This window comes from Lissotriton helveticus, chromosome 11, assembly GCF_964261635.1.
Source record: "Lissotriton helveticus chromosome 11, aLisHel1.1, whole genome shotgun sequence".
Taxonomy (NCBI): Eukaryota; Metazoa; Chordata; class Amphibia; order Caudata; family Salamandridae; genus Lissotriton; species Lissotriton helveticus.
This window is the reverse complement of record NC_136072.1, coordinates 550,880,262-550,905,381: the sequence shown is the minus strand read 5'-3', so window position 1 is coordinate 550,905,381 and position 25,120 is coordinate 550,880,262.

The window sequence follows — 25,120 nt, the reverse complement described above, 5'->3', positions numbered from 1 at the left end:
ACCTTCTGGCCAGGCTCCAACTCCACTGGGTGAGCATTGTGGTCATACCACGCTTTCATGACTGCCTGACTGGCTTCCAAGTTATCAGAAGCTTGCTTCCACAACTTAGCCATTTGGCTCCGGAAGGCCAGCATGTAGCTCACCACATCCGGGGGAACTTTCCGGGGAGACTTTTCCCAGGAGTCCCTCACCAGACTGAGAGGTCCACGTACAGGGTGCCCGTACAAAAGCTCGAAGGGGCTGAAGCCCACTCCCTTCTGCGGCACTTCCCTGTAGGAAAAAAGCAAACAGGGTAGGAGGACGTCCCATTTCCTCCGCAGGCTTTCGGGTAGACTTCTGATCATACCCTTCAAGGTTTGATTGAACCTTTCCACGAGACCATTGGTCTGTGGGTGATAAGGAGTGGTGAACCGGTAGGTCACTCCACACTCCTTCCACATTGCCCGCATATATGCTGACATGAAGTTGGTCCCCCTGTCAGACACAACCTCTTTGGGGAATCCCACTCGGGTAAAGATCCCCATCAGGGCCTTCGCCACTACCGGTGCAGTAATGGTTCTCAGAGGGACTGCCTCTGGATACCTTGTGGCGTGATCCACCAGTACCAGGATAAACCTGTGACCGGATGATGTCGGTGGATCTAGGGGCCCAGCAATGTCGATGCCCACCCTTTCAAAGGGGGTGCCAACGACGAGAAGTGGTTCCAGGGGAGCCTTCAGCTTCATCCCTGTCTTCCCACTGGCTTGGCATGACACGCACGACCGACAGTATGTGTCAGACGCCACTCTCATTCGAGGCCAATAAAAGTGGGGGACAAGCCGGGCAAAGGTCTTGTCCTGACCCAAGTGTCCTGCCAAGGGAATCTCGTGAGCCAACTCTAATAGGAAGGCTCGGTAACACTGTGGGACTACCAGGGCCCGTGACAACCCGTGCACTGGCGCCCTGGGTTCACTGTAGAGGAGACCATCCTCCCAGTAAACACGATAGTTCCCAGACTCGTTACCTGCTGCCTGGGCTTCAGCCTGTTGCCTCAGACCCTCGAGGGTGGGACATTCCCTCTGTCCCTTGCTTAGTTCCTCCCTGGATGGTCCTCCCTCCACTCGCCACTCAGCGGGGACAGGCAGATCCTCCAACGGAACCATGTCCTCCTCTGCGGACTCCGGGTCCACCTCCGCAGGTGGCCTATCTGTCTCACGGGGCACGGACATCGAGGCAGGCTCTTCCTGTCCTCGAGATGTTCCCTCATCAGCAGCTGGGTGGGCCATTGTTCCAGGCTCCAACCCACGCGACTTCTCCTCCCGAGCAGCCGCAGACCTGGTACTCACACAGGCCCAATCAGGTGTACCCAGCATCTCAGTATGAGTCCGGTATTCCACCTCCTTCCAAGCATTGTGCTCCATATCATTGCCCAGCAGACAATCGACAGGCACGGCGGGGCTTACGGCGACTCGAAGTGAACCTGCAACCCCTCCCCACTCAAAGGGAACCTCAGCCACAGGATAGTGGCCCATTCTGCCGTCAGCCATCGCGGCTGGATGAAGTACGCCTGGAATCACCTGCTCTGAGGACACCAGATGACTCCTTACCATAGTCATACTGGCTCCTGTATCTCTCAGAGCTTCCCCTCTATGGCCATCGATGGTGACCCATTGCCCATACTTGGTAGTATTTGAGGGCACCTGGATCTTTGGAACCATCTCCCGATCACCCAGGGACACTAAGGTGACACCCACCCACTCCCTTCCCTTAACTAAGGGCATCTCCTCCCCGAGCGCTACACTAGCGACTCCCAGGGTCTTTCCTCCAGTGGGAGGGGGTGGTCTCTTTGGGCATTTCACGTCCCCCTTATAATGTCCAATACCACCGCACTCAAAGCAATGGATAACCCTTGGCTGCTGACTCTGGCAAGGATTAGGGTTCTTCTGCGGGTTAGCCTTAGAATTGGAAAAGAGACTTTTCCCCTTGAAGTTATTTTGGGGGCCTTTGGAGAACTCCTGTTTCTTGTTATCTTCCCCCCCTTTCTTCTGGGGAGCGCCCTGTCCGGACTTCTGAGAATCTCCTCCCGTCCCCTTCGTGGACACTCGGGTACTTGCCCAAATGTCCGCCTCCTCAGCAAGCTTACGGGGGCAAGTAAGTTTGCTGTCTACCAGGTGTTGCCTCAGCTCGGGAAGACATTTCTCGAGTAGATGTTCCTTGAGTATTAGGTCGTACAACCCTCGATAGTCCTCCACCTCATTACCTTGGACCCACCCATCCAGGGCTTTCTTGGCATAATCCAGGAAGTCAACCCAATTCTGTGAGCTCAGTTTGTGGCTGCCCCTGAACCTTTGCAGGTATTTCTCTGGGATCAACCCAAACTTCCTGATGAGCGCCACCTTCATGGCGGGGTAATTTACCTGTTCCTCCTGGTCTAGGGCCAATAGGGCATCCCTACCTGTCGGAGGCATGTACCGGTATAATCCACCACCCCAATGCTTCTCATGGATCCCATGGGCTCTTAAGGAGACCTCATAGGCTGCCAGCCACTTGGCTATGTCGTCTCCAGCGGTATAACTGGCGACCACGTCCTTGGGTAAATGGGGCCTGAGCTCCCTGGCAAATTCTTTTGACTCGACACCCTTCGGAGTGATGTTGTGGGCCTGGAGGTCGAGTTCTCGTAGCTTGAACTCGTGTTCCATCCTCCTCCCTTCCATCTCCATCTTGGACTCATGTTCCCTCCTTCTCTCTTCCCTCTCCATCTTGGCCATCTCCCACCTTAACTGTCTCTCCTCTCTCCTGTCGGCTAACTCGGTCTCTGACAACCCTCTCGATGACACGCTGCTGCCCTCCCATGAGGTTACCTTGGGGCTGATTGACATTTCACCCACCCCCGGGAGACATTCCGCAGTCCCATCAATGACAGTACCTCTGTCTGATTCCTCCTCCTCCACCGTTCCCTCCGTGTGCGCTTCCACCCTGGCTCGCAGACTAGTACGGAGCTCCTCTTTTTTGGCCCCTCGTCTAACGAACACTCCCCTTTCCTGACAGAAATCCTTGAGCTGTGCCACAGTATAGGTCTCCAGCTCTGACATTTCGAATTCCATCTTGTCAGTGAAAAGTGTGGACAACCACCCCGAAGTAGGTTACAAGGATAGGAACTCTGAGGGTCACCTCCACCCACCTCCAGGAAAGAATTTAGAAAAAGCAAAATGTTGAATTAGAGGGCCGCTAGGAGAAAACTCCGGGAGTGTACCTGTTGTGCACACTGAATTATTATGGGGTACAAAACAAGCACGGCTCGTAATCCCACCCGCTGAGCACCAATTTTATGTTGGACCTGCGATGGGCAAGTCCAGCACAAAGGGGGTAGCTTTGCTCAAGTGTCAAGGCAAGTGGAAGCTTAGTGTTAAGCCGGCTCTGACCCAATAATAACTCCCTGCGCAGTCACACCAAAAAGAAGGACACCACACCACTGCTGTAGAAAAATACGATTCCTTTATGTAAAAGCTCTCTGTTGTGAATAGGGATGATTGGGAAAGCACATACACATTTCTTTTGGTCACACAGTTCTGGGTTTCAATTCTGTAATAAGTAATACTATAAATAATATCAGGAATAAATAGCATCAATAATTAGAATAGATTTCAGGAATGAGTATCACAAATAAATAGGATGAATATCACTTTTGCCTAGCAGAATAAATACTGGTTCATTTAACTAAATAAACACATGTTCATTCTGGTATCGCTGCCACCAATTAAATACTTCAGGAACATTACACTTGCAATACGTTTCAGTTTGGAAAGATAACTCTTACAGTTTGTGTTGGTTTCAATGATAATGCATACGGGCTTCTCTGGGCACAGAATGAGTTTTGGGACTCTTTAAGGTTCATTCAGGGAGTATGCGCATATATCTAAAAGGCAAGGAAAACAGTGAATACTTCATTTGCGCTCGGCTGCCACCGGGATGAGATCTCTACTTGTCGGTGGAGTCCATGCGCGCCTACAGGCTTTGTCACCGCTAGCACTCAGGCGGCACCAGTTCAAAGTCTTTAGACTGACGAACGGGCTGCCGGAGAGGTCACACAACCTTCGCGCTCAGTCAAATCAATGCCGGTTCACAGTTCCTTCACAACGCTGCATCCCACCAGAAGAAACGGGCCCACCTCGCATTGGCTGCAATCGGGAAGCGATTCAGTCAGGGCACAGCACTCCTCACGCCAGCGACGGGGTTCTCAGGGGCTCCACGGACCTCCCTCCGACTTCCGCATACAGGATGGTTTCCGCCCACAGCTACAGCTCCCGGGTCACTGGGGAGTGGCAGAGACGCTAGTCCCGCCCAACGAAGGCCGGCCTTCCCCCGCCCGGCGCACCACCTCACCTTCAGTCCGCGCAGGAAGCGCTCTACGCTGGTGGGGCTCAGAGACGTCCGAGCTCCCCTCTAGAGGCGCCTGTCGCGAAGGGGGGCACTGTTGACGATCGCGGTCGCGGCGAACTTGCTCTCGCCTCGCGACTCGTGAAATCTGTCACAATTCACCACCGGGGGAGGGGGGGCAGGGAGGCACACAAATTTGGCCACAGTCTTTGGGGGTAATGAGGCACTCGCTGGGCAGGCGCGGTAGGCGCAAGGTCACCGCTCACGCAGTTGACTGGAACGCCAGTCAGAATCAACGCCAATGACCTTTGCTACTCTACTGCCTGCGCTACCAGCCACCTCAGGGGTCAACAGGGCAGGTGTCAATCTGGTGTCCAGTCTAAATCTCAATTTCAAGATGGCCGCCAGGGACTGGGCTTTTTATAGCCAGTGCCCTGAGGTACTGGCACGAGCCAGAAGGTTCTAGAACCTTCTCTGGCTGTGACAATGACATGGCACTTTTGAGGTGTATTTAGGACACTAACAGCCACCGTACTGTGGTTCTAGAGCAGCCATTTTGTGTACCTGAGGGATATAAAGGAATCCCTGTCAGGAATGTGCGCCAAACAAAGGGCGCCAAAACCTCAAAAGGCCAGAGTTCATGAAGGCTCCAATGGGAGTCACTCACATGAGGGAAAAGGGTGTCCACCATTTTAGGGCCATTTATTCAGGTTGACAACCCCAGTTTGTAATGCCACAGGTTTCGCCAGGTGCCTTGTAAATAGGTGCCACAAACCTTGTGAGCAACTGGGCGTCAAGGAACATCTAACCCCATGAAACAACACATAAAATGTACTGGCAGACAAAGAAAAGCGACAAATTTTGGGAGGTACAGGGGAACAAAAGAAATCATCGTGGTGAGGGGACTCTCAGAAGCAGACAGGTCTAACAGCGACGGACCCCAGAAAGGAGCAGTGAAGGATCCCATTGGTCCCAAAAAAATACATAGGATCCCCGGGGAGAAGGATGTAGACTCCGAAGCAAACGACTTCTACTCCATGTCAGATGCTACCTGGTCGGGGGTGGATTCAGAGTCAGGCTACGAATTTGAATCTAGTGAGGACAGTGTGTCAGACAAAGGCTCCAGTGGCAGGCAAGCCTCTCAGGCCACTTGAAAGCTAAATAACAGAGCCCAAAGAGCCGACAACTCGAAATCAAAGGAATCACAGGAGTTAAGGTGGGATTATTCACTGGGGGATCAACTGGTAGGGGTCGAAAAAAGCTCAGAGAAACAACCTAAAAATACGGCGGCTGCTCTGGTTCCTCCTACTCTGGAATCTATCCTTCAGTGTGTCGTGGCGCACCGGGAAGAAGCCCCAATGGAGAGCAAACGTGCACAAAATGTTGCCAGAAAATTGCAGGGGGCTGTGAGGAAAATTGGAAGAACCTGCAGCAACATTTGCGATCGGATGTCTGAAGTGGAAACTAGAACAGCAACCCTCGAGGAGGATCTCGCAGGATCAAAGGGGGTTGTTGAAGCACACGAGGCACAATTGGTAGATATCCAATGGAAGCTTGAGGAGAGCAAGAACCGCCAGGAAGGAATAACTTATGATTTTTGAGGGTACCGGAAGAAAAGGAGGGGCAAGATATGAGAGCATTCATGGTCCAGATGTTGCAAAAAGCCTTTTCAGATTTAGAAGGGTGGAGGTGGTCCCATGAAGTTCAAAGGGCGCACCGAGCCCCATTTAATATTCGCCAACCAGTACGCCCCGATGCCAAACCTCGGGCAATTTTAGTCTATTTTGGGAACTTTTTTATTAAGGCAACTGGTTTTCGAGAAGGTTATACCAGATTCACAACGGGCAGTAGACGGATTCTCCTTCTTCACAAGGCCTGATTTCTGCCACATCACTGTGGAACGAAGATTGCGTCAAATGATCTCTCCGTTTCAGGAGAAGGGAGCACAAGCCTTCCTATTAAACCCTGCCCGGCTTAAAATTATTTGGAAGGATCGGGTCAGAGTCTTCACATCGGAAATCAAGGCTAAAGAGTTCTTAGATTCTGGTTGTAAATGAATTATGATGGGGCGGGTGGTCAGGGGACAAGTGGTGGATAAGGGATAGTAAGACTGATCAGAATTTTTTTCAGAATTTTTTGAGTATTTTCTTACCATGGCCCTTCGGATCTGATGGGAAACCTCTCTATGTACTCGTCTTGCTTACCTTCCCCTATTACCTTTGAGCTAAAACAATGGTGATCTAATCTGGAAGGGGTAGGTGTAGGTCTAGATCCTAGCGGGGGATCCACCGTTAATCATCAGCCACAGACCAAGTCAGGTCTGTTGCTTCACGATGCAGGGGGGGTCGGGTGGGGTGTGGGAGGCGTGGGGGGGAGGGGGAGGAAGGGACAAAAAACTAAAAATGTTCAGGAGGGTAAATCAGTGCATATTGGATAGCTGGGTGGTTAGAGTCGGGGCTCAATATAGCTGGATGGTATGGTACAGGAAGCAGAGCAGGGGAAGGGGGTACCAAGGTAGATTTAGGGATGGGTAAGCTAATTGTCTGTACGATTAAAATTGGGGGGCTGAATGACCGAGCTAAGAGAGATAGGATGAGTGAAGCACTGCGAACGTTGGGTTTGGATGTCATTTGTCAGCAGGTGACCCACCTTCCGTGGCAGAAGAGAAGTCTTAACTTTGTTCCGGGCTTCACACAAGTATCCTGCTCTTCACAAACCTCACATACGAGAGGAGTGGCAATACATGTTTCCAACCGGCTTCCGCCAAGCAATCGCAAACTATCCGATAAATGGGGCCGGTGGGCAATTGCTGTAATTCCCACCCTTGGTACACTCTGCACCATATACGGATCAAATCTAGATGATGCAGATTTATTGATAGAACTAGAGGTAGAGCTCACCTCCTGGCCTACACCACTGATAATATGTGGAGATTTTAATATTCATATGGATTCAGGGGGGCTAGGGAGGGTCGGGTATCAAGGCAGGAAACCACAAGTTTTTCATGCAGTACAGGCACTGGCCGCAAGCCATGGGCTGGTAGATATTTGGTTTATAACAAAATCTGGGGATCCAGGCTATACATATTATTCGTGTTCACATAGAAAGTATGTTAGGCTGGATTATTTCTACATTTCGAATTCATTAGTAAACAAAGCTCAGATAAGGAAGTTACCCAAGGTTCTTTCAGACCATAACCCCCTTGTTCTGGAGATTGAGATCTCAGGGTTTTTAAAACCCCCAGCAAGGTGGACCTTCGATAGGAAATTGCTGGCTACCAACGGGTTCACCGATCATATCAAACGCTGGACTATACAGTTTTTTTACAGTAATAGGTATAGTACTTCACTGGAGATGGTGTGGGATGCATATAAATCCGGGCTTAGAGGGGAGGTAATTAGCTTTCCCGGGTTTCATAGGAAAAAACAACTAGAGCTTATCAGATCACTGATGCTAGACCTGAGTAGATATGAGACAGAACATATGGTTATTATTGTCCAAAAACAGACTCAGCGGCAATCAGAGATTGAACTAAAAGTTATTAGTACCAAAGCGAAGATAAATGGGTTGTTTAATCAATCTATAGCTGAAAGATTTCAAACTAGTAGACAGGATCACTATGAATACGGGAAAAAGACAGGGAAACATCTGGCACTGCGGATCAGACAAAAAACAGCGGCAAGCAGCATTACGAAGCTAAAAAGGAAGGACGGTACAGTGTCCTCGGATCCTAACGAGATAGTAAATATCTTCCAAGACTTTTATCAAGATCTCTATAAGTTCAGACATCAAACCATGGTTGATCCTGGGACTAGGTCTCCGCCTGTGATACAAGAACTAGAGGGAGACATCTTAATGGAAGAAGTTAACGAAGTATTGCTATCCATGGCCTCCGGAAAGGCGGCAGGCCCAGATGGCCTACCCATGGAGATCTATAAGATATTGCATAAGGAACTTGCCCCTTTGTTGTGGGATTTGTTCTTAGCAGTCCAGCAGAAAGGCACTCCTCCAAAGTCATGGGAGGAGACTAGTATAGTTATTTTTTTGAAAAAGGGGAAGCCGGCTGACGATCCGGTCTCTTATAGGCCCATTATGTTAATAAACACGGACAAGAAGCTTTATTCTAAAATCCTAGCAAGGAGGCTTTCAAAGTTGGAATATTTGGTAATCCAAATTACGCAGGATATAAACCTAATAGCGGAAAAAAATCTTATAAAAGTAGAGCGGGAAAGTGAGGAAGCATTGAAAGGTTGGGCACTTCTTCCTTTGACCTTGATTGGTAGGGTTAATATGATCAAAATGATGTTGTTACCTAAATTAATCTTTATTTTTCAGAACGTTCCACTTGCCTTTAGTGAAGCCCAGCTAAATAAAATTCAAGCTAAATGGAACACTTTTATTTGGGCCTCAAAGGGCATAAGAATCGCATGGAAGAAGTTACGTATACGTAAATGTAAAGGCGGACTATGTGCACCGGATCTGAAACTCTATTCCTGGACTTTACTGATCAAGGCAGGAATCAGGCTATTCGACTCTCCAACAATGACAGAAACAGATAATATGTTCCAGATTATGCTTTCTGAGCTCCAGGAAGGAACTCATGGATTTTTGTTTAAGTTCGGTGATGTCCGTTTTTTCAAAAAAGTTCGGTTAAAAGTCCTTAGAGATATGGCCTGTGTATGGGCAAGAATGAGAAGGGCGTTGAATATTTCATATTACTCTGCGATGGCTCCAATCTGGGATTCACCAGGCTCGCCAGAATGGACCAAAGATTCTTTAGCATTGCCTCTACGGGCAGCTGATTTGAATGCATGGGGCCAGATAATTCCGGAAGGAGTTCTTTTGAGTTGGGAGGAGATCCTCACGCTTACTGACAATAACTTATCCAAGTTTAAATACTTACAAATCAAAAGTTGGGCTCAGGATAAGTTAACTCAGATTGGTGTAAACTCTGCTTTGGAAGAACTCTTATTGAATAAAGCAAGGAAAATTAAAACATCGGTGCTTTATTGGACAATCTTAGAAGCAGAGGATGGGGAGTTTAGCCTACCGGAGCATCTTTGGAAAAATCATGACCTAGATGTCGACTTGCAGACTATATGGCAAGTATCTTTTGACTTACTATATCTGACAGTCTCACCTGCCAATTTAAAGCGAAACCATCTCTTTTCCCTCCATAGAGTCTATTGGTCTCCGGCTAGATTGGATAAGTTTTCTAAAGGCTCTATTCCATGCTGTCCAAAGTGTAAGTTGGAGAAGGCGGACGATCTCCATATGTTTTTAACCTGTCCTAATTTAAAGATTTTTTGGGCCGAGATTGAAGAAGGTATGAAATCACTTTTTAATTTTGATATACAGGTCAGTATATTACTAGTTTTCTTTGGATTATTTGGTAATTATGATGAACTCTCTCAAGATACCAACAAACTGTCTCTTTATTTAATAATTCTTGCTCGCAGAGAAATATGTAAACTTTGGGTGAGTGATAAATCACCTTTGTATATTGATTGGATTAGGGCAATCAGACATACACTTAATTTAGATAAGGTTGTATGGAAAAGAAGGAAGCATTTCTGGAACCCATGTATTAATTGGTTGGATAGGATGTAAATAATCTTGTCCAATGATTATGCCTTTTTGCAGACGGAGTTACCCTAAGATCAGTTCATGGGCCTCGATACTCGGTAGAACTGAATTGAGCCGGTATAGTGCAGTTCTGCTATGGACGCACTTGGGTATCTGCAGAAAGCGCACCTATAAGGATCGTCAGAGTCTAAAAAGGGACCCCTCTGCATTCTTGCAGAGGGTGGTTGGAATCACTGACTTTGAGAATATCCTTACGGCATATGAGGACAAAAAAATTTTTTAAAAAAAAAGGAGGCTTTCAAAGGTCATAGATTCCTTAGTAAGTCCGTGGCAACACAGCTTCATACCTGGTCGTAGTACAACAGACCATATTAAAAGGGTAATCTCATTATTTAACATCGCTGAGAGCTATGGGCAACAAATGTCATTCATATTATTAGATGCTCAAAAAGCGTTTGATCTAGTGGTATGGGGATACCTCTGGCAGAGCTTAAGATCGAATGGCTTTGGACCCCGTATACTTACTGCCCTAAGAGCAATGTATGTACAGTCATACGCAAACATACAACTGATGGGGCAGCATTCTGGACAGGTAAAGATTGCAAGAGGGACAAGGCAGGGCTGCCCATGCTCCCCAATCCTTTTTTCACTATACATAGATCCGTTAATTAGAGCTATTTTAAACGATCCGGTGATTCCTCCGGTGGTGGCCAGGGGTTACTGTACCAAAGTGCTAGCATACGCAGATGACATTGCGGTTGTTACCCCTGACCCCAGGTAACAATTAGTAGAATAGAAGATCTTGCCCAGGTTTGGGTTAAACGCGGATAAAACTGAAATCATCTATACAAGCTCAATTCTGTGGCAGGATCCCAGAAGGGAAGAGGCAGCAACCTATTTAGGGGTCTCAATAGCAGCCGATGTGGACACCATCTGGAATATTATTGTAGACCCTCTTTTGAGTAGAATAAGTGCAGATCTTAAGAGGATGAACAATCTACATTTATCTATCATAGGTAGGGCAAATGTCATAAAAATGACAATGTTCCCGAAAATATTCTACTTACTCCGTTGTATACCGTTAGAACCCCCTAACTTCCTGTTTAAAAAAGTTGAAGCGATCTTTTCACAGTTTATCTGGGGATATGGGAAGGTAAGGAGATCCTTAAGATTTATGTCCCTCCCCCAAAACCGAGGGGGGTTGGCAGTGCCAAACATCCTATATTATTACTGGGCTATTATGCTGCAACAAATGACTATATTGTTTGGACCAATCCCGGTAATACACCAGACAGAGACCCCACCATCTATCTTTGAATTAGCTATGGGTAACCAAGCTCCAGGTCTATTATTTAGACAACTGGATAATAGCTATTACAAAATAACCTGCTTTAAACCTCTTAGAGCAGCTTGGAGGGTGTGGCAGAAAACCAGTAAATTGCTGAATATCCCTAAATTACATTGTTACCTTTTATTATGGCGTTCTTAATTTTTCCCAGATGTTCTATTTGATAGGATCGGTAGTAAGTGGGAACAGGCGGGAATTAATTCAGTAGGCGATATTGTGTAACTGGCATTATGACATTTGCAGAGATTCAGGACCGATTTGAGATAGATCCTCAAAGCTTATTTAAGTACTTGCAACTAAGGAAATGTACTAAAACAGCTATGACTCACCCTACTTTTCATTTAAGCTTCCCGCTCTTGGACATTCTGGTTCGGAAACATCCCCAAGTGAAAGAAGTATATGCGATGATGATCGAAGCTAGCGAAGACGATATAGTCAAAGTAGAATGTGCTTGGGCTGCTAAGCTTGGAAACCAGGACTTATGTAGGTCCCTTGAATTGTCCAACATGGTCCTTTTATCGGCTAACTTAAAGGCACAACACTTCAAGACTATATATAGTCTATATTTTACACCGGCCAAACTTTGGACCTGGGGGAAGAGGGATTCGTACGAATGCCCAAGATGTGGGAAAGGCCCGGCCAACATGATCCATATGTTTGCGGAATGTTCAGATTTGAGGCTGGTTAAAGTGGGGATTGAGTTCTTCCTTAGTAAGATTATGGGATGTTCTATCATACTAACTCCCACTCTAATAATGTTGGGATGGGACGTATCCCTGCAGCTAGAAATACCCCAGGTTTATTTTTGTTTCATGGTAACAGCAGCCCTCCGTATAATAATTGCTTCCAAATGGAAGGATAAGGACCCCCCGACATATCAGGCTTGGTATGCCAGACTGCTTCATATATTTAATTTGGAATCTGCGTTATACAAATGCAAGGGGAGCAGAGCGAGGAAAAAATGGCAGCAAATCTGGGGACCCTTACTGGAGCTGCAGACACAGGGTTAGGAAGGGGAGGGGAGGAGTTGAGGTGAGGAGGCAGGGGGTTAGAGAGTGGATTGCGGGTATAATGAATTGTATATGTTTGGTTTTTTCTCTTCCTCTCCCTCTGTATGGGTTCCAACTCCCTCCCTCTCCGTGCTTTTGCTTCTTCCATTTTTCTGCTCCCTCTTTCTTTTTTTCTCTCTCTCTTTCTCTTTTGGGCTCTCTCTTCTTCCACTGTTCCTTTGTGAATTTTGTTGATCCAAAAAATGCTTCATTTATGTATTCTGTTGTTATTGTATATTGATCTTTACGTATGGTTATGTATCTGACGTACCTTTCCTGAAAATAATAAATAAATACATTTAAAAAAAAGCAAAACACAGTTAGACGGCTGGCAAAAACGTGTAACGATTTTACCGAGAGGATGGCAGAAGTGGAGACTCGCATATCACTCCTAGAAGATCAGATGGTGGTTCAAAAAGACACTGTCGCAGATATAAAAGCCAATAAAGACGATGTGCACGATAAGCTAGTGGACTTAGAAAACCGACTGCGCCGTAACAACCTGCGTATTTTAGGGGTGGTAGAAGGACTTGAGGGACAAGATGTGCGAAAATTTGTAGCTGAGCTGTTTGAAGAGGCGCTGCCTGAGCTGAAAGAATGGAATTGGCCGCAGGAAATTCAACGGGCACATAGATTTCTGTTTCGGCAATGGCCAGCAAGGAGTGGACAAGCAGTGCAACAACCGCGGGCTATTTTGATTTCCCTCAATAATTTCTTGGCTAGACAGGCATTGTATGATCTGGCTATAAGAAGGGAATTGGTAAAGGGACACAATTCTTTGTGAGACCCGATTACTGCCACTCCACAGTGGAAAAGAGAAGGTAGCTGCCGCAGCTGATTACTCCTTTCCAAGCAAAAGGCATACAGGTGTTTCTACAACAACCAGCTACTTTAAAGACTGTTAATAAGGGACATATACGTTGTTTCACTTCGGTCATTACAGCCAAAGAATATCTTCAATTCTTGGGTTGAGGATAATTATACAGGCTAATGGATCTTGTATGTAGTGATATGACTTCTTTTCTTGCCACTTCCTGTGATTTTTTTTCTTCTGTTTTTCCTAAGCTGCACATATAAGGATGCGGGAAAGGCGATCACCAAGTGGGCTATTCACCAAGCATCACAAGGGCGATCGGCACTAAGGCCTATTTGATGGGGGAGGGTCACATGCAGGGGGGTGGGTGGTCTCATTTGGGTGGTGGTGGTGGGGGGGTGTAGAGGGCCACTTGGGGAGTAAGGGGTTGGGTGGAAATCTGCTAAAGGGTAAACATTTAGTTCATAGCACGTGCGATAGGAATCTTAGAGTATATCTCTCGTATATATTGATGGCCATTAGATACTCATATAGTAATGGCAGATAGTAGACTGCGAATATGTTCATTTAATGTTTGTGGGCTGAACAATGTCCCAAAGAGGAAACGTGTTATCACTGAACTCCGGCTAATAAACCCTGATATTCTTTGTCTGCAAGAGACGCATGTTCCCTGGTCTAATCATAGGATACTATCTGAGCTGGGATTTACATTGTTATCAACTTCGAAACAATCCATTATGAATAGGGGGTGGCGATCTTGGTGCGTCATGGCATAATTGGTACGGGTAGATTGAGGGTGGATAATCTCGGGAGGTGGGCTATTACTGAGTGTATTGTAGGGGGTACCAAGATCGCGCTTTGTACTGTATATGGGTCAAGTTTGGATGAGGCTGAGATCTTGGAGTTTTTAAATGTTGAGTTGGCACTTTGGGGGACCCCATTGATACTACTTGGGGATTTTAATATACATCGGGATGCACAGACATGGGATTCTCATTTTGCTAAGTATAAAGGGCGTAAGCCTAAAGTATTTAGGGCCTTGCAGCAACTTTTACAGAATCACGGACTAGTTGATGGGTGGATAACTGTGAATCATGGAGATCCGGGTTATACATTCTTTTCGTCCCCACACAACAAGTTTGTTCGGTTAGACTATATCTTCTTACCTCGGTTGTTGACCGTTGGTGCAAAGATGCAGGTGTGGCCCCGTATTACATCGGATCATGGCCCCGTGGTTATGGACCTTGCTAGTCTTAGCCTTCTGCTGGAACAGCGGTCCTTTACATTCAATAAAAAATTGTTAAGTGATGGGGAGCATATTCGTCATATCCAAATTTGGGCTACGCTGTTCTTGGATAGTAATAGAGGATCGGCAACCCAACCAATGATCTGGGATTCTTTGAAAGCTGGGCTAAGGGGCGAAACACTTAGTTATGGCTGGGCTAAGCAGAAACGACAGAAATAACATATGCAGGCTTTACTCGAGGAGTTAAGGAAGGCTGAGTGTGAACTTATACAAGCGGTTAGAGTTAATGCGGATACTAAAGAAGTGCAAACTAAGACAACACGCTGTAAGGCCCGGATTAATGGGGTATGGAGTCAAGAAATAGCTGCTCAGTTCAAAATTCATAAGGAAGAAAGATATGAATATGGGGAAGCAACTGGTAGATGCTTAGCTCAAAGACTGCAGGGCAGACAAACCTCCTCGCAAATTGAAATTATGGAGGATGGTAAAGTGGGCACAGTTGAGACCATGGAAGGCATAATGGCAGTATTTCATTTGTATTATAAGGAACTATATACCGAAGATTCTGTGGAGTTGGGCAGCATAGAGCGGTATCTCCATAATTTTGGTTTAACTGAATTAGGACTAATCGAACGGGAAGAGATAGAAGCTCCTATTACTATGCTAGAACTTCAGATTGCAATCGATGGATTAGTGTTAGGGAAAGTGGCAGGGCCGGATAAACTCCCTTTGGAGGTCTATCGCATACTTTTCCCATTATAAAGGATGATATGCTCGCCACTTTTATAGAAGCCTAATGTGGGAATCCCCGACCATCCTGGGATGATGCGAACATAGTGATCTTAAAGAAAAAGGATAAATCTCCCAGGATTCCGCGGTCGTATAGACCGATATCATTAATAAATGCTGATGGCAACGTGTATTCAAAGATCCTTGCCACACGGTTAGCACAAGTTATACCATCGTTGGTATCCCGGCACCAGCACGTTTTTGTGCCTGGCAGGAGCACAGTTAATCACCTACACAGGATTATTGCATCGCTAGACTATGCTATTACATTGCAAAAGCAAATAGGGATAATTTTTTTAGATGCTGAAAAAGCATTTGACCGTGTATCGTGGTCATTTTTGTGGGCTACAATGCAAAAGATGGGGTTCGGCCCCCAATTCTTGGTAGCATTTCAGACTATGTACAAACGCCCGCGGGCTAAAATTTGTACATTGCGAAAGAGTCATCCTTTGTATATATAACTAGAGGCACCCGGCAGGGATGCCCCTGCTCGCCCTTACTTTTTGTCATCTATATCAACCCATTGTGGTTAATACTGGAGACTACTAATGGAATACAATTAAGGGTAGTTGGGCATTAGGTATGTGTTCTTGCTTACGCTGATGATATAGCGGTAGTAACATCTGACCCAGAGCAAGCATTAAGTGAGATTGAGAACCTGACTCAGCAATATGGGGAAGTCGCCGGGTGTAAGCTAAATGTTACCAAAAGCCAGGTTGTTTGTACAGAGGGGCTCTGTCCTGGGGAAGCACGTGTTACACCAGAAGCAAGATATCTGGGCATAAAGATTAGGATTACAAAACAATATGAGAGAGCAAGGGTGTTTCACCAGTGAAGGTGGGGTCGGGACTCCTAATCCCCTAGTATCAAAGTAAATCAACAATTTAAGGAGTTAACCCTAGAAATAGAGCCCAGCCTCAGTATGGGGAGAGCAGCGAGGTGCGTTAATCACAACCAGTGGTAGGACAGCCTTTGTCCTTAGAAGACCCCTCACTCACCAACCTGGTTGGTGACATGCTTCATCATCGGGGTCCCACCTGAACAGCCGAGTGCCGTCCAGGTGTGCTGCGACACCTGACTACAGTGGAGCTGGTTTAATCTTTTTATATGTACAGAAAAGGTAATAATGTGTTAAGTATCCAATAACTACCCACTCTAAGAATTTATTCTGGAGCGTCTTGGATACTGGTTAAAAATACAAATAAAGGACACCTATTGCCCTGTTAGGTGGTCTGTTGGTGTTTGAATTAGTCGTGTATAAATAGTTAAAAAAAGGTCTACATGTTTCAACCTATGTGTAAGTGTAAGGTTTTCGTCAGGACCAATGTTGCGCTGGCGGGATGGTCTGCGCTCGCTAAGGCTCACCCAATCCACATCAGCTGCAGTATCAGAACCACAAAATGTGATTCTCAATCAAAAATGTGTTCTTCTCCTATGTTCTTGGAAAAAAACCTGTGGGAAGAAATAGGGAAAAGGGTTATGGATGACAAACATCAGTACACACAAACATATATACATGTATCAATATTAAGTGCACCTCGTGAGGGCCTACTGTTGCCTTGTGGGGACCCATCATAAATTATCCATGACTGGGAAAGCGTATTCTATGGCCAGTAAAACTGAAGACACCGGTGCTATTTGAAGAAACCACTGTGTCTAGGTAATTGATTCAGTACACCCACAGAGTCATGCATGCGAGCTATTGTTCGTACGTGTGGTCTGCGCTAGTGGAAGGCGGTCACACGGAACATAACACGCTGTGGGTGTCTTGCCTCATATCCGAGGTTAGCGGGAACGCGCAAGAAATAGTGTGGTTGTGCGTTGCTGCAGCAGGCACATGCACATCCGTATACATTTAGCAAATATATACGCCTTCCAAAGGCACACGGTTGTACCAGGTGTCCTCCTCCATGTGAGTGAAAAAGTGTAAAATGAAATAAAATACGAGGCTAGACGGGTATAATATCTTACTCGGAGCGCTGTGATTTACGGCTCCATGGGCGTCTCCGAACCTGCAATTACAGCCCTCGCACACGATCTGTTTAGGAGAAAGGAGGGAGTCAGATCAGCGTAACGTGGCCGGTGGAAATGGCGCGTACGTCCGTGTCGCCTCTCGGTGGAAAGCGAACGGACACCCTTACTTGTGTGGGAAGTAGAGCGGCAGTTGCGCCTATGCTGGTTCGATCAGGAGCCCTGTAGATGTGGTCGCCGGGCCGTGGCCGTACATATGAAGGAGTCGACCGCTTCCGGGATGGGAGTGGTTGGGATGCGTACGTCACCGCCACCCGCAGCCAGTGAGAGATGCCAGTCGCGGGGGCTCGGGAGTGACTGTAGGCTCCAGGCGCGTCATTGGTTGCCATGGGGATAGATAGCCAAATCGCGCCGAGGTGCTCCCTTCGTTTCATTTCATGGTTAGAATCGGCCTTGAAACTTTATTGGGTGCTACTCAGTGAGTAGGTGAACATTGAAAAGCGGTACTTGGCATGCTGATGCCCAGTCAAAGTGGTGACAATGTGATTCCAGAAATGTGATTCTAGAAGAAAAAATCTAAAATAAAAATATACTTATAAAAATGTAAGCTCAATGAGTGGTCAGAGTTTTAGGAAAACATATTTAAGGAAACATATTTAAGAGAAACAGTCAAAGGTCCCAAACGCCGCAACAGTTTTAGTCAGCTGTTGACATACAATCCAGACAGGGGTGCATGAATTGTGCTCCATGGTCCATGGTAGTTGGAACGTCATTACTTCGGGAGGACAGAGTTCCATGGGATATTATCATTTAAGCCAGTTTTGAGAGTAGAAAGTCTGTAGATCCACCGCTGTTCCTTCTCGAACAAGCGCTGCGTAAGATTCCCACAAGTGTCAATTTGCTCTATGATTGTCGATTTCATATCATTAGGGCTGTGTTTCATGGATAAGAAATGATCTGTAAGTTTTGTCATGGACTTGTGGCATTGGATTGTACTCCTGTGTTCACCGATGCGTTGTTTTATTTTCCTGCCAGTCATCCCTACATACCTCAAGTTGCAGGGACATGTAATTAGATATACCGCATTCGAGCTGTTGCAGTTGGTATGTGATCTAATGGTCCAGTGTTTTTGTGTTCTCAGTTAAAGGGCATACACTGCAGTTACCACATTTGTAGTGGCCTATGATTTTCGGGAGGCCCCAGACATTTAGCACCGTTGGTAGTTCTGTTTTTTGTACCCTTGGTCTGGTATTTACCACACAGTCGCGTATGTTCCTAGCTCGTTTGTATGAGAACAAGGGTTTCTCCCATTTAAGGGTGCCTGTGTTAATGATTTTCCAGTGCTTATTTATCGATTTGGAGACAGTGTTTGAAGCTGGACTGAAAGTTGTAACACATGTCAGTGGTGCATCTTTCTCTTCCATAGAAATATCCTCAAGCAGTGCCTCACGTGGTTGGTTCCGTGGACGTTTTTGGCACTTGTTGAGAATTTTGTTGGGATAGCCTCTCGCTTGAAGTTTCAATGTTAAGTCCCCTGCCTAGTCACGATAGTCAGTGACTTTGCTGCAGTTCCTCCGTAGTCGTAAGAATTGCCCAAAGGCCAGATTTTCTCTCATAGGTCTCGGGTGGAAGCTTTCGAATTTCAAGAGATTATTCTTAGCTGTTGGCTTGAAGTGTGTTTTTGTTTCCAGTCGTCCTCCCTCTTTAGTGATGGTAAGGTCAAGGAAGGTCATAGTGGCGGGGTCCTTGGTGTAGGTGAACTTCAGGTTTTTGTCCAGTGTATTGATCCATTCAAAAAAGGCGATGAGGGTAGTTTCTGGACCCTGCCATATTGTTAGAACATCGTCTATATAACGCTTCCAGAGGACGATATGTGGTCCAAAGGGATTCTGTTCGTTCAAGATAAATTTCTCTTCAAAGTCGAACACATAAAGTCCAGCCACGCTAGGAGCAAAGGTGCTACCCATAGAGGTACCCCCGACTTGGAGGTACAGGGTCCCCTCAAATTCAAAAAAATTCTTCTTTAGAGCCAGTCTTGCACATTCCAACACGAAGTTTTTTGGTGTTCTATGGGTCCATTCTTCTTTGTTCAGTGCCTTTTCCAGTACTTTCAGGGTGTCATCTTGAGGTATACTCGTGTATAGGCTCTCTATATCAAAGCTAACGAGTATGGTGTCTTCATCAATAATCATCTCGTCCAGCAACTGTAAGAGACGCTTTGTGTCTTGCAAGTAAGTGGTGGTTTTTTGGACCAGGGGTTTTAAGAAAACATCACAAAACCGGGATAGTGGTTCCAAAAGTGAACCTATCCCTGATACAATAGGTCTACCCGGCGGGGGGAACTTGTTCTTGTGCATCTTCGGGAGGGTGTAGAAGTAGGGTATTTTCCCTTCACTGCTACATAAGAAGTCCGCTTCCTGTTTTGATATGAACCCCCTTTCCTCCCCATGGTCGACCAAGGATTTTATTTCGCTTTTGAGTTCTGATGTTGGGTCATGGGTTAATTGTCGGTAGCTATTAGTATCCAATAGCAATCTCAAGCATTCGGTCTGGTACATTGTTGTGTCCTGCACTACCACACCACCACCTTTGTCAGCAGGATTTATTGTTATTGTGTTGCACAATTTTAGATTTTCCAGTGCAATTTTTTCTTGCTTGTTCATGTTTATGAAGGTTCCTTCGGGTTGATAGGCCTCTATGTCATTGAACACTGCTTCTTCAAAGGTAGCAAGTTCCACTGGGGTAGTGTGTGGTGGAGGCATGAAGGTAGACTTAGTACGAAGGCCGGTCTCATTAGGGTCTTCATTGGTATTGTTCGTACTGTTCTTTTCAAAGAACGGCTTCAGTTTCAATTTCCGGAAGAAACTCGACAGTTCACAGTGAAGTAAAAATGTGTCCAATCGGGGTGTTGGAACGAAGCTGAGACCCTTGTTCAGGACTTGAGTTTCTATGGGAGATAGGGGTCTAGTTGCTAGGTTAGTCACTAGGTCTTGCTGCTGCTTGGGCCTGCTTGTGCGTTCTTGCTCCGTGTGTGGTGCACAACTGGTTCCTCCGCCCCCCTGCAACAGTAGGGAAAGCATTGGCATTCAAATGTGCACATTTTACTATTTGCCCTCCAGTGTGTGCAACAGTAGGAAAATTGTTGTATTTCGGAAGGGTTAAATTTACTAATCCCACTCCAGTCTATGCAACAGCACGGAAAATGTTGGACTTCGCAGAAGTACAATTTACTATTCCAACTCCACACTGTGCATTAGTAGGGAAAGTATTGGACTTCAAATGGGTTAAATTTACCATTCCCCATCCTAGTCTAGGGCACAGTAGGTAAAGCGTTGATCTTCGGAGAGGAAACATTTACTATTCCAACTACAGTCAGTGTAAAAGTAGTGAAAGAGTTGGATTTCGGAGGGGTTAAATTCACTATTCCTACTCCAGTCTGCAACAGTAGGGAAAGCGTTGGATTTCAGAGGTGTTAAATTCACTAATCCAACTTCAGTCTGTTCAACAGTAAGGAAAGCCTTGGACTTCAGAAGGCTTCAATTTACTATTCCCACTCCAATCTGTGCAACAGTAGGGAAAGTACTTTAATACAAGCACATAAAATTTTTAAATAACTCTATTAGTTGACCAAATATATACAACTCTTAATATGACAATTATATATCTAAAATTAAATAACAATAAAAAAGTACATGATTATTAAAACTTTTAATAATTTTAAAATATGCAAAAATGTTATAAATGTATTATTCAATTGAGTTCCCACACTATACTCCCACAAACCTAGCAGCCAACACTTAAAATATAACTAAAAGAAAGAATTATAACAAAATGAACATATTTAATGATCAATTAAACATTTAATAAATAATAATAGCCTAAATACCTTTCCACCCTATCCTCCTACAAACAAAACAGACCTCACCTGGTACATAACGTAAAGAAATATAATAATAAACAATTTACATAATTTATTATGATTTAAATAATTAATAATGCATTAATAATGAATTGTTAACAAATGATAACTTAATTAATGTCCCACCCTATACCCCTACAAACCCAACAACCCGCATCTTATATTTGCACAATTTACATAATTGACAATCAACGAAATAATCAATAAATGTATAGGGCTCAAGCACGTGGTGCAACTCTCTATGGGGCAGAATTATGGGGGCATTCCTCGGTTTCTACTTTAGTTGTAACTGAGAATAGATTCTTAAGACAAGTAATGGGTCTCCCGGCCAGTACCCCGCTAATCCCTTTGCGCTTAGATTTGGGTATTACACCGATTGAGGACGAGATTGCCCTAAAACCGTTGACGTTCTGGCGAAGACTTTGGGCAACTCCCGAATTAGCACCATACCAGGCAGATACAAATGAGCTTTTATCTTACCCAGGCTTGGTGAAAAGGGCACCTTGGTTTGCTCATGTAAAGCACGAGTGCGAAAAGCTTGGCCAACCTTTTATGTGGAGCACTCCGGGTGATACCTGTCCATCAGTCCCCCGTGCCCCAGTGCCCAAAACCTACTGTACCTTAAAGCTTGGAGCACTCCAAGCAAATCATAAATTAGGCTCCCTAACAACACAGTTTCTTAGAGTGAAGGACAACTATAAGCTAGAAATATTTTTGGATGATATCCTTCCCCAGGCTGCAAGAAAGCTGTACGTACAGTTTAGACATGGCACTTTGCCTGTACGTGCGGTCATCAATAAATGGGCCGGACAGAAAGAGGAGGGTTGTCTCGTAGGCATTACACAAGAAGAAACAGAAATGCATGTATTATTTTTCTGTCCTGGCTACCAAAATGCAAGGCGCTACTGGCTTGTGCAGCTATGCCGGAATCTGGGTTTTTAGCATTGTAGGGAGGCCTTTCGGGTTCTAAAATATGATACATCCGAATCCATTGTGTTCGCTGTTTCAAGATATTTAAACACAATGTGGCGCCGGAGGTGGGCTTTTATTCAGAGGGGTAGAAATGTATAAAAAGTGTATCAGCAGCATTTTATAAACGTGATTATTGTATGTACAGTTTTTCCTAGATATTAATTTTTAGCATTTGATTATTTTTTATATAGAATTGTAAATAGTATTAATTTTTTATATCTTGTCATTTTAAACTATTTATTGAACTATTGCTGCTATTTCCTTTAGCTGATGGTAGATCGCATTACATCAATTGATATAAATTTCTCCCGCAGTGAAATCCTTTGTTCCTCCTTCCCCCACTCTTGGCTTGACGGTAAAAACCCATTGAACTCGCCTCTAAACTGTGAATTGTATTACAAATGGAGTGTTCCTTTTTAACTCTGATAAATATCATTTTAATAATGTGTGCCATTTTGTGCTTCTGTTACTTTTTATGGTCCTGGTGACCGAAATAAAAGTTTTTGAAATGAAACGAATAATTAATTAATAATTCATTACTAATAAATTATTACTTAACTTCCCAGGATATAACCCTGCAAATCCAAAAGGCCCACACCTAAAATATAACATTAAAAATATTTTAATCAATTAAATAATTATTAATAAACTAATAATTCATTATTAATCAATTATTACTTAATTAACTTCCCAACACATACCCCTACAAACCCTATAAAGCACACCGAAATATGACAAAAAAATAATTACACAATTTACATAAATAAATATCAGTTACAAATTATTTCCTAAATTAAAAATGCATTATTCATTAAATATACTTAATTAACTTCCCACCTTGCACCCCTACAAATCTCGAAACCTGCTAGCACACTATAAATTACTATTAACAATTAAATTTATAATTATAAATAACCTAAACTTGCAAACTGTATTTAAAAAGATTGTCAGCAGTTCTACAAACAATATATAACATATGAAATTGACATTCGAACTAAAACACATAAAGATAATTAAAAATTGGCATTTATATGTGCAATATTATTGAAAACAATATTTAAAAAATTTATATTCTGGAAACTACATAATTCACTTTAAAAAATCAATATTGTTGTCAACGATATATCTGCATCACAATTTTTATGTGTGACAATATTAAGAACTCAATATTTGTGTATCTCAATATTTTAAAATTCGATATTGTTTCCAAATACGGGTCCCCACCATACTAGAACTCTCATATGCCATTCATTAATTACTGTTTTGGCATTATGTTGCCTATGGTACTAGAATGATAGTCAAATACATTACCTTCAGGGCGATGATTACTTTATTAATTGACTGACTGTTTGTGATGTTATTTTTCCTGCCATCTAGTTGCTTTTAGTTCCTGTTCACGTCTTGTACATTTTATGGAGACCTGTTTTAGTGGAAATATGCATAGTAGTATTTGCACTTGTACAGTGCTTCATTCTCCATTGCACAATATTGTCCAGGAAGCACACTACACAGTGAGGAGTGCTTGTTTGGAAGAGTGCTATTCTTTGTGGGAAGCCTACATGAGTTGTGTGTGACTAACCAGAGTCGTGAGCCTATCATGTGTTGGTGTCAGAGAGAAAACATGAGATAGGGTTACTACGCAATATACTTCCCTGCAGTTGGCAAGCTGAGTTTATAGTGATTATCTAGATCTTTCAAAACACCCCCTGCAGTGAATACAGTAATTAGGAGATCCTCTGTGTAGACCTGGTGTATCTAAAGAAGATACTATGGAGACCCAAACAGATGATCTACAGGGATGCTCATCCCTTAAATAGCAGTTGTTCTCAAGGAGTTTGTAGTGCTTTAGAATATCCGGGATTTAATCCAGTGGATTCTAAATGGCTTAGTTTCGGTGCAATAATGGTGTTTTTCTGATAGTACTAGAGTTTCATATGGCATTAAGCTCTATTCTGGTAGTAGCCAGGTTAGAAGTGCTTTCTCTGGACCACTGAGAATGCAGAACATTCCTCCAGACTTTGTGAAGTCCGTTGGGCAAGATTTTTTTGTGCCGGGGCTATGAAAATGTACTCTATTGTTCCCTACAACTGGAGTGTCTACCAAAATTAAGATGAACATATAATTTGATAAAAGAGAAACATCTTCATACCTTCTGCACGTCTGTTACCTAATCTTTCTCCACAGGTGCCAACCAACTCCAGGTTTACAGTTGCTTACCTACTAAATCTGTTACCCTTGGGCGCATTTCTGAAATTGTTTTAGCGCAAAATCTTTGTCTTGTAGGCTGCACAGCGTACAGCAATATTACTCTAGACAAAAATAAAGAAAAAACAATCGAGGGAGACCTTCAATAATAATGAAAAAAATTGCTTCATGTTAATGCACTTTTTTAAGTGTATCGGGGAATGCATAATAGAACAATAACATTGTTAGGGTAATTTGAAAGATTTTTCGGAATCATAATATTTGACAAATGTTAAAATATACATCCATTGTTCGGCAAATGTTTATTGAAGATGTTGGGGTTCAGAATGAATCTTTAAATATACTGGTTGTAAGGTGCTCTTTTTCGGGTTCCAGTTATCATCACTAGTCATCATAATTTAATAGAAAAGAATATATGAGAACTTGAACTTTTTATCACCATTATATATACCTGTGGACGAAAATGCTAAATCTACCCCTTTCTTGTGCTAATATGTTTACATTTTTTTTTTACAATAAAGATTTTCTTAGGGGGATATTCTCAAGAACGTATGATAACCATCGCAAATTTAGCTTATTGCAAATTTGCATATCGTAGTCTATCGCGGGAAAGCAACGCAGTATTATAGTAGTATTCTCAACCTGGCGGCACCATGTGATAGTCCCATGATAATGCGTCAAATGACTGCGTTAAAATCAATGCGATGCCGCAAAAATGCAAAACACAAACAGAATTAAAGTTGAGATTAGGCCAACCGCACTACAAAAATCTGCTATCACCAGCGACAGGCCTGCAATTCTCAGGTGTAATGCGGGAAAATGCACTATAAAAGCTGAACAAGAAAAACACACCATAAACAAAATA